Below are 14,561 nucleotides of genomic sequence, written 5' to 3'. Positions count from 1 at the left end.
ACAAAGAAAACCCTTGAATGCCTTTTTCATTAACTGACCTCTGAAGGTGGGTGGACATTTTGCCTCCAATAACAAGTTAGCTGTACCACAGAAATACTTGTCACGTGTTAACATGTCATTTAAATTGATAAATACTCTGCAAACATCAAGTCAGGTAATTGTAGTGAGATTTAATGGTAATGCATCTTGACTCACATAAACCCTTTTCAGATTGCCATTCTGGAATATGTGTGGACAAGTCAGTCCGGTTTTTAACCAGAACTGTGTTTTCAGACACACCACTTTTGTACTGGAAATTGTCCTTTCGGCTGCCTTCACACAACAGGGAAAGGTTCGAGATGTTTGAGGGGGGGGGGGGGGGGGGCTGTATTCAGATATTGCGTAAACATTGTGTGGCGGGTGTACATGCGTCATTTTACCCAAACAAAGCCATTCAGTCAAACATGGCAGACGAAGAGATAGAATTCTTCTCACTGATCGAACTTATGTTAAGCATAAGTCTGTGCAAACATAGACTCATGAGAGACCTGGGTGATGAAGCTCAATGGTTAAAGGAATCACGGAAGCGGTGTGAAGTGCTCCGTCGCGCGTCTAGACGGTACCATAGGAGGCGAGCTGCCATGGTTCGCCGCATGCTACAGGAGCAAGCTATCTTAGGTGTGCACAGTGTCCCCCGGTCCCCTCCTCCTCCTCCCTGTCCGGAACTCGACCTCACCAGTCTGAAGCAGCCACCTTGTTCGTGACCAGTCCAGACCTGTTACTAGGGGCGTTGTCCGGTTTAATTACGGAAAACATTATCGGATGATTGTATTCAGACACAAAGGTCTTTCAGATAGAGTCCTGAAAATTTACGTTTTTCAAAGCCTGTCTGAAGGGGTCTTTAGTTTCTCTAAGATCGTTAGCTTCTTTTTTAAACTGGTCCAGTTGCAATTGTGTTTTTATCTGAGGCAGGATTCTGCAGTTTGGGTTGCATTAAATTTTAAGGAGATTCATTAAAGAACTGGAATTGCTCTAGAAGTCCTTTGGTTTGTTAGCAGAGGATGGTTTCGATCCATCGACCTCTGGGTTATGGGCCCAGCACGCTTCCGCTGCGCCACTCTGCTTGGCAATTCTCCTTTCTCAAATGGTCCTATCTGCAACCTTTAAAAATGTGCCAGTACTAACAGAAGGTTTAAAGTTGACTACAGTTGAAGCGTCTCCAAAAGTTGAAATAGAATGCAACATCTCAAGAATAAAGGCGTACTCATTTAAGCACTGCTGAACATATTGCTTTGTGTTTCAATCGATTGACTGTACCACGTGCACTGAAATCTATGCTTCCATAGTTGTGTTTATGGCAGAGGTGAGATTTGAACCCACGCCTCCTTAGAGACTGGAACCTTAATCCAGCGCCTTAGACCACTCGGCCACTCTACCACAAAGAAAACCCTTGAATGCCTTTTTCATTAACTGACCTCTGAAGGTGGGTGGACATTTTGCCTCCAATAACAAGTTAGCTGTACCACAGAAATACTTGTCACGTGTTAACATGTCATTTAAATTGATAAATACTCTGCAAACATCAAGTCAGGTAATTGTAGTGAGATTTAATGGTAATGCATCTTGACTCACATAAACCCTTTTCAGATTGCCATTCTGGAATATGTGTGGACAAGTCAGTCCGGTTTTTAACCAGAACTGTGTTTTCAGACACACCACTTTTGTACTGGAAATTGTCCTTTCGGCTGCCTTCACACAACAGGGAAAGGTTCGAGATGTTTGAGGGGGGGGGGGGGGGGGCTGTATTCAGATATTGCGTAAACATTGTGTGGCGGGTGTACATGCGTCATTTTACCCAAACAAAGCCATTCAGTCAAACATGGCAGACGAAGAGATAGAATTCTTCTCACTGATCGAACTTATGTTAAGCATAAGTCTGTGCAAACATAGACTCATGAGAGACCTGGGTGATGAAGCTCAATGGTTAAAGGAATCACGGAAGCGGTGTGAAGTGCTCCGTCGCGCGTCTAGACGGTACCATAGGAGGCGAGCTGCCATGGTTCGCCGCATGCTACAGGAGCAAGCTATCTTAGGTGTGCACAGTGTCCCCCGGTCCCCTCCTCCTCCTCCCTGTCCGGAACTCGACCTCACCAGTCTGAAGCAGCCACCTTGTTCGTGACCAGTCCAGACCTGTTACTAGGGGCGTTGTCCGGTTTAATTACGGAAAACATTATCGGATGATTGTATTCAGACACAAAGGTCTTTCAGATAGAGTCCTGAAAATTTACGTTTTTCAAAGCCTGTCTGAAGGGGTCTTTAGTTTCTCTAAGATCGTTAGCTTCTTTTTTAAACTGGTCCAGTTGCAATTGTGTTTTTATCTGAGGCAGGATTCTGCAGTTTGGGTTGCATTAAATTTTAAGGAGATTCATTAAAGAACTGGAATTGCTCTAGAAGTCCTTTGGTTTGTTAGCAGAGGATGGTTTCGATCCATCGACCTCTGGGTTATGGGCCCAGCACGCTTCCGCTGCGCCACTCTGCTTGGCAATTCTCCTTTCTCAAATGGTCCTATCTGCAACCTTTAAAAATGTGCCAGTACTAACAGAAGGTTTAAAGTTGACTACAGTTGAAGCGTCTCCAAAAGTTGAAATAGAATGCAACATCTCAAGAATAAAGGCGTACTCATCGAAGCACTGCTGAACATATTGCTTTGTGTTTCAATCGATTGACTGTACCACGTGCACTGAAATCTATGCTTCCATAGTTGTGTTTATGGCAGAGGTGAGATTTGAACCCACGCCTCCTTAGAGACTGGAACCTTAATCCAGCGCCTTAGACCACTCGGCCACTCTACCACAAAGAAAACCCTTGAATGCTTTTGTCATTAACTGACCTCTGAAGGTGGGTGGACATTTTGCCTCCAATAACAAGTTAGCTGTACCACAGAAATACTTGTCACGTGTTAACATGTCTTTTAAATTGATAAATACTCTGCAAACATCAAGTCAGGTGATTGTAGTGAGATTTAATGGTAATGCATCTTGACTCACATAAACCCTTTTCAGATTGCCATTCTGGAATATGTGTGGACAAGTCAGTCCGGTTTTTAACCAGAACTGTGTTTTCAGACACACCACTTTTGTACTGGAAATTGTCCTTTCGGCTGCCTTCACACAACAGGGAAAGGTTCGAGATGTTTAAAGGGGGGGGGCCTGTATTCAGATATTGCGTAAACATTGTGTGGCGGGTGTACATGCGTCATTTTACCCAAACAAAGCCATTCAGTCAAACATGGCAGACGAAGAGATAGAATTCTTCTCACTGATCGAACTTATGTTAAGCATAAGTCTGTGCAAACATAGACTCATGAGAGACCTGGGTGATGAAGCTCAATGGTTAAAGGAATCACGGAAGCGGTGTGAAGTGCTCCGTCGCGCGTCTAGACGGTACCATAGGAGGCGAGCTGCCATGGTTCGCCGCATGCTACAGGAGCAAGCTATCTTAGGTGTGCACAGTGTCCCCCGGTCCCCTCCTCCTCCTCCCTGTCCGGAACTCGACCTCACCAGTCTGAAGCAGCCACCTTGTTCGTGACCAGTCCAGACCTGTTACTAGGGGGGTTGTCCGGTTTAATTACGGAAAACATTATCGGATGTTTGTATTCAGACACAAAGGTCTTACAGATAGAGTCCTGAAAATTTACGTTTTTCAAAGCCTGTCTGAAGGGGTCTTTAGTTTCTCTAAGATCGTTAGCTTCTTTTTTAAACTGGTCCAGTTGCAATTGTGTTTTTATCTGAGGCAGGATTCTGCAGTTTGGGTTGCATTAAATTTTAAGGAGATTCATTAAAGAACTGGAATTGCTCTAGAAGTCCTTTGGTTTGTTAGCAGAGGATGGTTTCGATCCATCGACCTCTGGGTTATGGGACCAGCACGCTTCCGCTGCGCCACTCTGCTTGGCAATTCTCCTTTCTCAAATGGTCCTATCTGCAACCTTTAAAAATGTGCCAGTACTAACAGAAGGTTTAAAGTTGACTACAGTTGAAGCGTCTCCAAAAGTTGAAATAGAATGCAACATCTCAAGAATAAAGGCATACTCATCGAAGCACTGCTGAACATATTGCTTTGTGTTTCAATCGATTGACTGTACCACGTGCACTGAAATCTATGCTTCCATAGTTGTGTTTATGGCAGAGGTGAGATTTGAACCCACGCCTCCTTAGAGACTGGAACCTTAATCCAGCGCCTTAGACCACTCGGCCACTCTACCACAAAGAAAACCCTTGAATGCCTTTGTCATTAACTGACCTCTGAAGGTGGGTGGACATTTTGCCTCCAATAACAAGTTAGCTGTACCACAGAAATACTTGTCACGTGTTAACATGTCATTTAAATTGATAAATACTCTGCAAACATCAAGTCAGGTAATTGTAGTGAGATTTAATGGTAATGCATCTTGACTCACGTAAACCCTTTTCAGATTGCCATTCTGGAATATGTGTGGACAAGTCAGTCCGGTTTTTAACCAGAACTGTGTTTTCAGACACACCACTTTTGTACTGGAAATTGTCCTTTCGGCTGCCTTCACACAACAGGGAAAGGTTCGAGATGTTTGAGGGGGGGGGGGGGGGGGGGGGGGGGCTGTATTCAGATATTGCGTAAACATTGTGTGGCGGGTGTACATGCGTCATTTTACCCAAACAAAGCCATTCAGTCAAACATGGCAGACGAAGAGATAGAATTCTTCTCACTGATCGAACTTATGTTAAGCATAAGTCTGTGCAAACATAGACTCATGAGAGACCTGGGTGATGAAGCTCAATGGTTAAAGGAATCACGGAAGCGGTGTGAAGTGCTCCGTCGCGCGTCTAGACGGTACCATAGGAGGCGAGCTGCCATGGTTCGCCGCATGCTACAGGAGCAAGCTATCTTAGGTGTGCACAGTGTCCCCCGGTCCCCTCCTCCTCCTCCCTGTCCGGAACTCGACCTCACCAGTCTGAAGCAGCCACCTTGTTCGTGACCAGTCCAGACCTGTTACTAGGGGCGTTGTCCGGTTTAATTACGGAAAACATTATCGGATGTTTGTATTCAGACACAAAGGTCTTTCAGATAGAGTCCTGAAAATTTACGTTTTTCAAAGCATGTCTGAAGGGGGCTTTAGTTTCTCTAAGATTGTTAGCTTCTTTTTTAAACTGGTCCAGTTGCAATTGTGTTTTTATATGAGGCAGGATTCTGCAGTTTGGGTTGCATTAAAATTTAAGGAGATTCATTAAAGAACTGGAATTGCTCTAGAAGTCCTTTGGTTTGTTAGCAGAGGATGGTTTCGATCCATCGACCTCTGGGTTATGGGCCCAGCACGCTTCCGCTGCGCCACTCTGCTTGGCAATTCTCCTTTCTCAAATGGTCCTATCTGCAACCTTTAAAAATGTGCCAGTACTGACAGAAGGTTTAAAGGTTGACTACAGTTGAAGCGTCTCCAAAAGTTGAAATAGAATGCAACATCTCAAGAATAAAGCTGTACTCATGGAAGCACTGCTGAACATATTGCTGTGTGTTTCAATCGATTGACTGTACCACGTGCACTGAAATCTATGCTTCCATAGTTGTGTTTATGGCAGAGGTGGGATTTGAACCCACGCCTCCTTAGAGACTGGAACCTTAATCCAGCGCCTTAGACCACTCGGCCACTCTACCACAAAGAAAACCCTTGAATGCCTTTGTCATTAACTGACCTCTGAAGGTGGGTGGACATTTTGCCTCCAATAACAAGTTAGCTGTACCACAGAAATACTTGTCACGTGTTAACATGTCATTTAAATTGATAAATACTCTGCAAACATCAAGTCAGGTAATTGTAGTGAGATTTAATGGTAATGCATCTTGACTCACATAAACCCTTTTCAGATTGGCATTCTGGAATATGTGTGGACAATTCAGTCCGGTTTTTAACCAGAACTGTGTTTTCAGACACACCACTTTTGTACTGGAAATTGTCCTTTCGGCTGCCTTCACACAGCAGGGAAAGGGTCGAGATGTTTGAGGGGGGGGGGGCTGTATTCAGATATTGCGTAAACATTGTGTGGCGGGTGTACATGCGTCATTTTACCCAAACAAAGCCATTCAGTCAAACATGGCAGACGAAGAGATAGAATTCTTCTCACTGATCGGACTTATGTTAAGCATAAGTCTGCGCAAACATAGACTCATGAGAGACCTGGATGATGAAGCTCAATGGTTAAAGGAATCACGGAAGCGGTGTGAAGTGCTCCGTCGCGCGTCTAGACGGTACCATAGGAGGCGAGCTGCCATGGTTCCCCGCATGCTACAGGAGCAAGCTATCTTAGGTGTGCACAGTGTCCCCCGGTCCCCTCCTCCTCCTCCCTGTCCGGAACTCGACCTCACCAGTCTGAAGCAGCCACCTTGTTCGTGACCAGTCCAGACCTGTTACTAGGGGGGTTGTCCGGTTTAATTACGGAAAACATTATCGGATGTTTGTATTCAGACACAAAGGTCTTACAGATAGAGTCCTGAAAATTTACGTTTTTCAAAGCCTGTCTGAAGGGGTCTTTAGTTTCTCTAAGATCGTTAGCTTCTTTTTTAAACTGGTCCAGTTGCAATTGTGTTTTTATCTGAGGCAGGATTCTGCAGTTTGGGTTGCATTAAATTTTAAGGAGATTCATTAAAGAACTGGAATTGCTCTAGAAGTCCTTTGGTTTGTTAGCAGAGGATGGTTTCGATCCATCGACCTCTGGGTTATGGGCCCAGCACGCTTCCGCTGCGCCACTCTGCTTGGCAATTCTCCTTTCTCAAATGGTCCTATCTGCAACCTTTAAAAATTTGCCAGTACTAACAGAAGGTTTAAAGTTGACTACAGTTGAAGCGTCTCCAAAAGTTGAAATAGAATGCAATATCTCAAGAATAAAGGCGTACTCATCGAAGCACTGCTGAACATATTGCTTTGTGTTTCAATCGATTGACTGTACCACGTGCACTGAAATCTATGCTTCCATAGTTGTGTTTATGGCAGAGGTGAGATTTGAACCCACGCCTCCTTAGAGACTGGAACCTTAATCCAGCGCCTTAGACCACTCGGCCACTCAACCACAAAGAAAACCCTTGAATGCCTTTGTCATTAACTGACCTCTGAAGGTGGGTGGACATTTTGCCTCCAATAACAAGTTAGCTGTACCACAGAAATACTTGTCACGTGTTAACATGTCATTTAAATTGATAAATACTCTGCAAACATCAAGTCAGGTAATTGTAGTGAGATTTAATGGTAATGCATCTTGACTCACGTAAACCCTTTTCAGATTGCCATTCTGGAATATGTGTGGACAAGTCAGTCCGGTTTTTAACCAGAACTGTGTTTTCAGACACACCACTTTTGTACTGGAAATTGTCCTTTCGGCTGCCTTCACACAACAGGGAAAGGTTCGAGATGTTTGAGGGGGGGGGGGGGGGGCTGTATTCAGATATTGCGTAAACATTGTGTGGCGGGTGTACATGCGTCATTTTACCCAAACAAAGCCATTCAGTCAAACATGGCAGACGAAGAGATAGAATTCTTCTCACTGATCGAACTTATGTTAAGCATAAGTCTGTGCAAACATAGACTCATGAGAGACCTGGGTGATGAAGCTCAATGGTTAAAGGAATCACGGAAGCGGTGTGAAGTGCTCCGTCGCGCGTCTAGACGGTACCATAGGAGGCGAGCTGCCATGGTTCGCCGCATGCTACAGGAGCAAGCTATCTTAGGTGTGCACAGTGTCCCCCGGTCCCCTCCTCCTCCTCCCTGTCCGGAACTCGACCTCACCAGTCTGAAGCAGCCACCTTGTTCGTGACCAGTCCAGACCTGTTACTAGGGGCGTTGTCCGGTTTAATTACGGAAAACATTATCGGATGTTTGTATTCAGACACAAAGGTCTTTCAGATAGAGTCCTGAAAATTTACGTTTTTCAAAGCCTGTCTGAAGGGGTCTTTAGTTTCTCTAAGATCGTTAGCTTCTTTTTTAAACTGGTCCAGTTGCAATTGTGTTTTTATCTGAGGCAGGATTCTGCAGTTTGGGTTGCATTAAATTTTAAGGAGATTCATTAAAGAACTGGAATTGCTCTAGAAGTCCTTTGGTTTGTTAGCAGAGGATGGTTTCGATCCATCGACCTCTGGGTTATGGGCCCAGCACGCTTCCGCTGCGCCACTCTGCTTGGCAATTCTCCTTTCTCAAATGGTCCTATCTGCAACCTTTAAAAATGTGCCAGTACTAACAGAAGGTTTAAAGTTGACTACAGTTGAAGCGTCTCCAAAAGTTGAAATAGAATGCAACATCTCAAGAATAAAGGCGTACTCATCGAAGCACTGCTGAACATATTGCTTTGTGTTTCAATCGATTGACTGTACCACGTGCACTGAAATCTATGCTTCCATAGTTGTGTTTATGGCAGAGGTGAGATTTGAACCCACGCCTCCTTAGAGACTGGAACCTTAATCCAGCGCCTTAGACCACTCTGCCACTCTACCACAAAGAAAACCCTTGAATGCCTTTGTCATTAACTGACCTCTGAAGGTGGGTGGACATTTTGCCTCCAATAACAAGTTAGCTGTACCACAGAAATACTTGTCACGTGTTAACATGTCATTTAAATTGATAAATACTCTGCAAACATCAAGTCAGGTAATTGTAGTGAGATTTAATGGTAATGCATCTTGACTCACATAAACCCTTTTCAGATTGCCATTCTGGAATATGTGTGGACAAGTCAGTCCGGTTTTTAACCAGAACTGTGTTTTCAGACACACCACTTTTGTACTGGAAATTGTCCTTTCGGCTGCCTTCACACAACAGGGAAAGGTTCGAGATGTTTGGGGGGGGGGGGGGCTGTATTCAGATATTGCGTAAACATTGTGTGGCGGGTGTACATGCGTCATTTTACCCAAACAAAGCCATTCAGTCAAACATGGCAGACGAAGAGATAGAATTCTTCTCACTGATCGAACTTATGTTAAGCATAAGTCTGTGCAAACATAGACTCATGAGAGACCTGGGTGATGAAGCTCAATGGTTAAAGGAATCACGGAAGCGGTGTGAAGTGCTCCGTCGCGCGTCTAGACGGTACCATAGGAGGCGAGCTGCCATGGTTCGCCGCATGCTACAGGAGCAAGCTATCTCAGGTGTGCACAGTGTCCCCCGGTCCCCTCCTCCTCCTCCCTGTCCGGAACTCGACCTCACCAGTCTGAAGCAGCCACCTTGTTCGTGACCAGTCCAGACCTGTTACTAGGGGCGTTGTCCGGTTTAATTACGGAAAACATTATCGGATGTTTGTATTCAGACACAAAGGTCTTTCAGATAGAGTCCTGAAAATTTACGTTTTTCAAAGCCTGTCTGAAGGGGGCTTTAGTTTCTCTAAGATTGTTAGCTTCTTTTTTAAACTGGTCCAGTTGCAATTGTGTTTTTATCTGAGGCAGGATTCTGCAGTTTGGGTTGCATTAAAATTTAAGGAGATTCATTAAAGAACTGGAAATGCTCTAGAAGTCCTTTGGTTTGTTAGCAGAGGATGGTTTCGATCCATCGACCTCTGGGTTATGGGCCCAGCACGCTTCCGCTGCGCCACTCTGCTTGGCAATTCTCTTTTCTCAAATGGTCCTATCTGCAACCTTTAAAAATGTGCCAGTACTGACAGAAGGTTTAAAGGTTGACTACAGTTGAAGCGTCTCCAAAAGTTGAAATAGAATGCAACATCTCAAGAATAAAGCTGTACTCATCGAAGTACTGCTGAACATATTGCTGTGTGTTTCAATCGATTGACTGTACCACGTGCACTTAAATCTATGCTTCCATAGTTGTGTTTATGGCAGAGGTGGGATTTGAACCCACGCCTCCTTAGAGACTGGAACCTTAATCCAGCGCCTTAGACCACTCGGCCACTCTACCAAAAAGAAAACCCTTGAATGCCTTTGTCATTAACTGACCTCTGAAGGTGGGTGGACATTTTGCCTCCAATAACAAGTTAGCTGTACCACAGAAATACTTGTCACGTGTTAACATGTCATTTAAATTGATAAATACTCTGCAAACATCAAGTCAGGTAATTGTAGTGAGATTTAATGGTAATGCATCTTGACTCACATAAACCCTTTTCAGATTGGCATTCTGGAATATGTGTGGACAATTCAGTCCGGTTTTTAACCAGAACTGTGTTTTCAGACACACCACTTTTGTACTGGAAATTGTCCTTTCGGCTGCCTTCACACAGCAGGGAAAGGTTCGAGATGTTTGAGGGGGGGGGGCTGTATTCAGATATTGCGTAAACATTGTGTGGCGGGTGTACATGCATCATTTTACCCAAACAAAGCCATTCAGTCAAACATGGCAGACGAAGAGATAGAATTCTTCTCACTGATCGGACTTATGTTAAGCATAAGTCTGCGCAAACATAGACTCATGAGAGACCTGGATGATGAAGCTCAATGGTTAAAGGAATCACGGAAGCGGTGTGAAGTGCTCCGTCGCGCGTCTAGACGGTACCATAGGAGGCGAGCTGCCATGGTTCCCCGCATGCTACAGGAGCAAGCTATCTTAGGTGTGCACAGTGTCCCCCGGTCCCCTCCTCCTCCTCCCTGTCCGGAACTCGACCTCACCAGTCTGAAGCAGCCACCTTGTTCGTGACCAGTCCAGACGTGTTACTAGGGGGGTTGTCCGGTTTAATTACGGAAAACATTATCGGATGTTTGTATTCAGACACAAAGGTCTTACAGATAGAGTCCTGAAAATTTACGTTTTTCAAAGCCTGTCTGAAGGGGTCTTTAGTTTCTCTAAGATCGTTAGCTTCTTTTTTAAACTGGTCCAGTTGCAATTGTGTTTTTATCTGAGGCAGGATTCTGCAGTTTGGGTTGCATTAAATTTTAAGGAGATTCATTAAAGAACTGGAATTGCTCTAGAAGTCCTTTGGTTTGTTAGCAGAGGATGGTTTCGATCCATCGACCTCTGGGTTATGGGCCCAGCACGCTTCCGCTGCGCCACTCTGCTTGGCAATTCTCCTTTCTCAAATGGTCCTATCTGCAACCTTTAAAAATGTGCCAGTACTAACAGAAGGTTTAAAGTTGACTACAGTTGAAGCGTCTCCAAAAGTTGAAATAGAATGCAACATCTCAAGAATAAAGGCGTACTCATTGAAGCACTGCTGAACATATTGCTTTGTGTTTCAATCGATTGACTGTACCACGTGCACTGAAATCTATGCTTCCATAGTTGTGTTTATGGCAGAGGTGAGATTTGAACCCACGCCTCCTTAGAGACTGGAACCTTAATCCAGCGCCTTAGACCACTCGGCCACTCTACCACAAAGAAAACCCTTGAATGCCTTTGTCATTAACTGACCTCTGAAGGTGGGTGGACATTTTGCCTCCAATAACAAGTTAGCTGTACCACAGAAATACTTGTCACGTGTTAACATGTCATTTAAATTGATAAATACTCTGCAAACATCAAGTCAGGTAATTGTAGTGAGATTTAATGGTAATGCATCTTGACTCACATAAACCCTTTTCAGATTGCCATTCTGGAATATGTGTGGACAAGTCAGTCCGGTTTTTAACCAGAACTGTGTTTTCAGACACACCACTTTTGTACTGGAAATTGTCCTTTCGGCTGCCTTCACACAACAGGGAAAGGTTCGAGATGTTTGAGGGGGGGGGGGGGGGGGGGCTGTATTCAGATATTGCGTAAACATTGTGTGGCGGGTGTACATGCGTCATTTTAGCCAAACAAAGCCATTCAGTCAAACATGGCAGACGAAGAGATAGAATTCTTCTCACTGATCGAACTTATGTTAAGCATAAGTCTGTGCAAACATAGACTCATGAGAGACCTGGGTGATGAAGCTCAATGGTTAAAGGAATCACGGAAGCGGTGTGAAGTGCTCCGTCGCGCGTCTAGACGGTACCATAGGAGGCGAGCTGCCATGGTTCCCCGCATGCTACAGGAGCAAGCTATCTTAGGTGTGCACAGTGTCCCCCGGTCCCCTCCTCCTCCTCCCTGTCCGGAACTCGACCTCACCAGTCTGAAGCAGCCACCTTGTTCGTGACCAGTCCAGACCTGTTACTAGGGGGGTTGTCCGGTTTAATTACGGAAAACATTATCGGATGTTTGTATTCAGACACAAAGGTCTTACAGATAGAGTCCTGAAAATTTACGTTTTTCAAAGCCTGTCTGAAGGGGTCTTTAGTTTCTCTAAGATCGTTAGCTTCTTTTTTAAACTGGTCCAGTTGCAATTGTGTTTTTATCTGAGGCAGGATTCTGCAGTTTGGGTTGCATTAAATTTTAAGGAGATTCATTAAAGAACTGGAATTGCTCTAGAAGTCCTTTGGTTTGTTAGCAGAGGATGGTTTCGATCCATCGACCTCTGGGTTATGGGCCCAGCACGCTTCCGCTGCGCCACTCTGCTTGGCAATTCTCCTTTCTCAAATGGTCCTATCTGCAACCTTTAAAAATGTGCCAGTACTAACAGAAGGTTTAAAGTTGACTACAGTTGAAGCGTCTCCAAAAGTTGAAATAGAATGCAACATCTCAAGAATAAAGACGTACTCATCGAAGCACTGCTGAACATATTGCTTTGTGTTTCAATCGATTGACTGTACCACGTGCACTGAAATCTATGCTTCCATAGTTGTGTTTATGGCAGAGGTGAGATTTGAACCCACGCCTCCTTAGAGACTGGAACCTTAATCCAGCGCCTTAGACCACTCGGCCACTCTACCACAAAGAAAACCCTTGAATGCCTTTGTCATTAACTGACCTCTGAAGGTGGGTGGACATTTTGCCTCCAATAACAAGTTAGCTGTACCACAGAAATACTTGTCACGTGTTAACATGTCATTTAAATTGATAAATACTCTGCAAACATCAAGTCAGGTAATTGTAGTGAGATTTAATGGTAATGCATCTTGACTCACGTAAACCCTTTTCAGATTGCCATTCTGGAATATGTGTGGACAAGTCAGTCCGGTTTTTAACCAGAACTGTGTTTTCAGACACACCACTTTTGTACTGGAAATTGTCCTTTCGGCTGCCTTCACACAACAGGGAAAGGTTCGAGATGTTTGAGGGGGGGGGGGGGGGGGGGCTGTATTCAGATATTGCGTAAACATTGTGTGGTGGGTGTACATGCGTCATTTTACCCAAACAAAGCCATTCAGTCAAACATGGCAGACGAAGAGATAGAATTCTTCTCACTGATCGAACTTATGTTAAGCATAAGTCTGTGCAAACATAGACTCATGAGAGACCTGGGTGATGAAGCTCAATGGTTAAAGGAATCACGGAAGCGGTGTGAAGTGCTCCGTCGCGCGTCTAGACGGTACCATAGGAGGCGAGCTGCCATGGTTCGCCGCATGCTACAGGAGCAAGCTATCTTAGGTGTGCACAGTGTCCCCCGGTCCCCTCCTCCTCCTCCCTGTCCGGAACTCGACCTCACCAGTCTGAAGCAGCCACCTTATTCGTGACCAGTCCAGACCTGTTACTAGGGGCGTTGTCCGGTTTAATTACGGAAAACATTATCGGATGTTTGTATTCAGACACAAAGGTCTTTCAGATAGAGTCCTGAAAATTTACGTTTTTCAAAGCCTGTCTGAAGGGGTCTTTAGTTTCTCTAAGATCGTTAGCTTCTTTTTTGAACTGGTCCAGTTGCAATTGTGTTTTTATCTGAGGCAGGATTCTGCAGTTTGGGTTGCATTAAATTTTAAGGAGATTCATTAAAGAACTGGAATTGCTCTAGAAGTCCTTTGGTTTGTTAGCAGAGGATGGTTTCGATCCATCGACCTCTGGGTTATGGGCCCAGCACGCTTCCGCTGCGCCACTCTGCTTGGCAATTCTCCTTTCTCAAATGGTCCTATCTGCAACCTTTAAAAATGTGCCAGTACTAACAGAAGGTTTAAAGTTGACTACAGTTGAAGCGTCTCCAAAAGTTGAAATAGAATGCAACATCTCAAGAATAAAGGCGTACTCATCGAAGCACTGCTGAACATATTGCTTTGTGTTTCAATCGATTGACTGTACCACGTGCACTGAAATCTATGCTTCCATAGTTGTGTTTATGGCAGAGGTGAGATTTGAACCCACGCCTCCTTAGAGACTGGAACCTTAATCCAGCGCCTTAGACCACTCTGCCACTCTACCACAAAGAAAACCCTTGAATGCCTTTGTCATTAACTGACCTCTGAAGGTGGGTGGACATTTTGCCTCCAATAACAAGTTAGCTGTACCACAGAAATACTTGTCACGTGTTAACATGTCATTTAAATTGATAAATACTCTGCAAACATCAAGTCAGGTAATTGTAGTGAGATTTAATGGTAATGCATCTTGACTCACGTAAACCCTTTTCAGATTGCCATTCTGGAATATGTGTGGACAAGTCAGTCCGGTTTTTAACCAGAACTGTGTTTTCAGACACACCACTTTTGTACTGGAAATTGTCCTTTCGGCTGCCTTCACACAACAGGGAAAGGTTCGAGATGTTTGAGGGGGGGGGCTGTATTCAGATATTGCGTAAACATTGTGTGGCGGGTGTACATGCGTCATTTTACCCAAACAAAGC

General features: G+C 44.5%; 7 non-coding genes across 7 annotated transcripts; all 7 read right to left on the bottom strand.

Moving 5' to 3' along the window:
- Nucleotides 1-1,334: 1,334 nt before the first annotated feature.
- trnal-aag (transfer RNA leucine (anticodon AAG)) lies at nt 1,335-1,416 on the bottom strand. The gene has a single exon. It is a non-coding gene; the product is annotated as a tRNA-Leu (tRNA).
- A 1,333-nt stretch (nt 1,417-2,749) lies between these two features.
- Nucleotides 2,750-2,831, bottom strand: trnal-aag (transfer RNA leucine (anticodon AAG)). The gene has a single exon. It is a non-coding gene; the product is annotated as a tRNA-Leu (tRNA).
- Nucleotides 2,832-4,158: 1,327 nt separating this feature from the next.
- On the bottom strand, nt 4,159-4,240 carry trnal-aag (transfer RNA leucine (anticodon AAG)). The gene has a single exon. It is a non-coding gene; the product is annotated as a tRNA-Leu (tRNA).
- A 1,342-nt stretch (nt 4,241-5,582) lies between these two features.
- trnal-aag (transfer RNA leucine (anticodon AAG)) lies at nt 5,583-5,664 on the bottom strand. Its single transcript has one exon. It is a non-coding gene; the product is annotated as a tRNA-Leu (tRNA).
- A 4,152-nt stretch (nt 5,665-9,816) lies between these two features.
- trnal-aag (transfer RNA leucine (anticodon AAG)) lies at nt 9,817-9,898 on the bottom strand. Its single transcript has one exon. It is a non-coding gene; the product is annotated as a tRNA-Leu (tRNA).
- Nucleotides 9,899-11,224: 1,326 nt separating this feature from the next.
- On the bottom strand, nt 11,225-11,306 carry trnal-aag (transfer RNA leucine (anticodon AAG)). The gene has a single exon. It is a non-coding gene; the product is annotated as a tRNA-Leu (tRNA).
- Nucleotides 11,307-12,641: 1,335 nt separating this feature from the next.
- Nucleotides 12,642-12,723, bottom strand: trnal-aag (transfer RNA leucine (anticodon AAG)). Its single transcript has one exon. It is a non-coding gene; the product is annotated as a tRNA-Leu (tRNA).
- Nucleotides 12,724-14,561: the final 1,838 nt, after the last annotated feature.

This window comes from Nothobranchius furzeri, chromosome 4, assembly GCF_043380555.1.
Source record: "Nothobranchius furzeri strain GRZ-AD chromosome 4, NfurGRZ-RIMD1, whole genome shotgun sequence".
NCBI classification, from domain to species: domain Eukaryota; kingdom Metazoa; phylum Chordata; class Actinopteri; order Cyprinodontiformes; family Nothobranchiidae; genus Nothobranchius; species Nothobranchius furzeri.
This window is presented reverse-complemented; position numbering and strand designations above follow the sequence as displayed.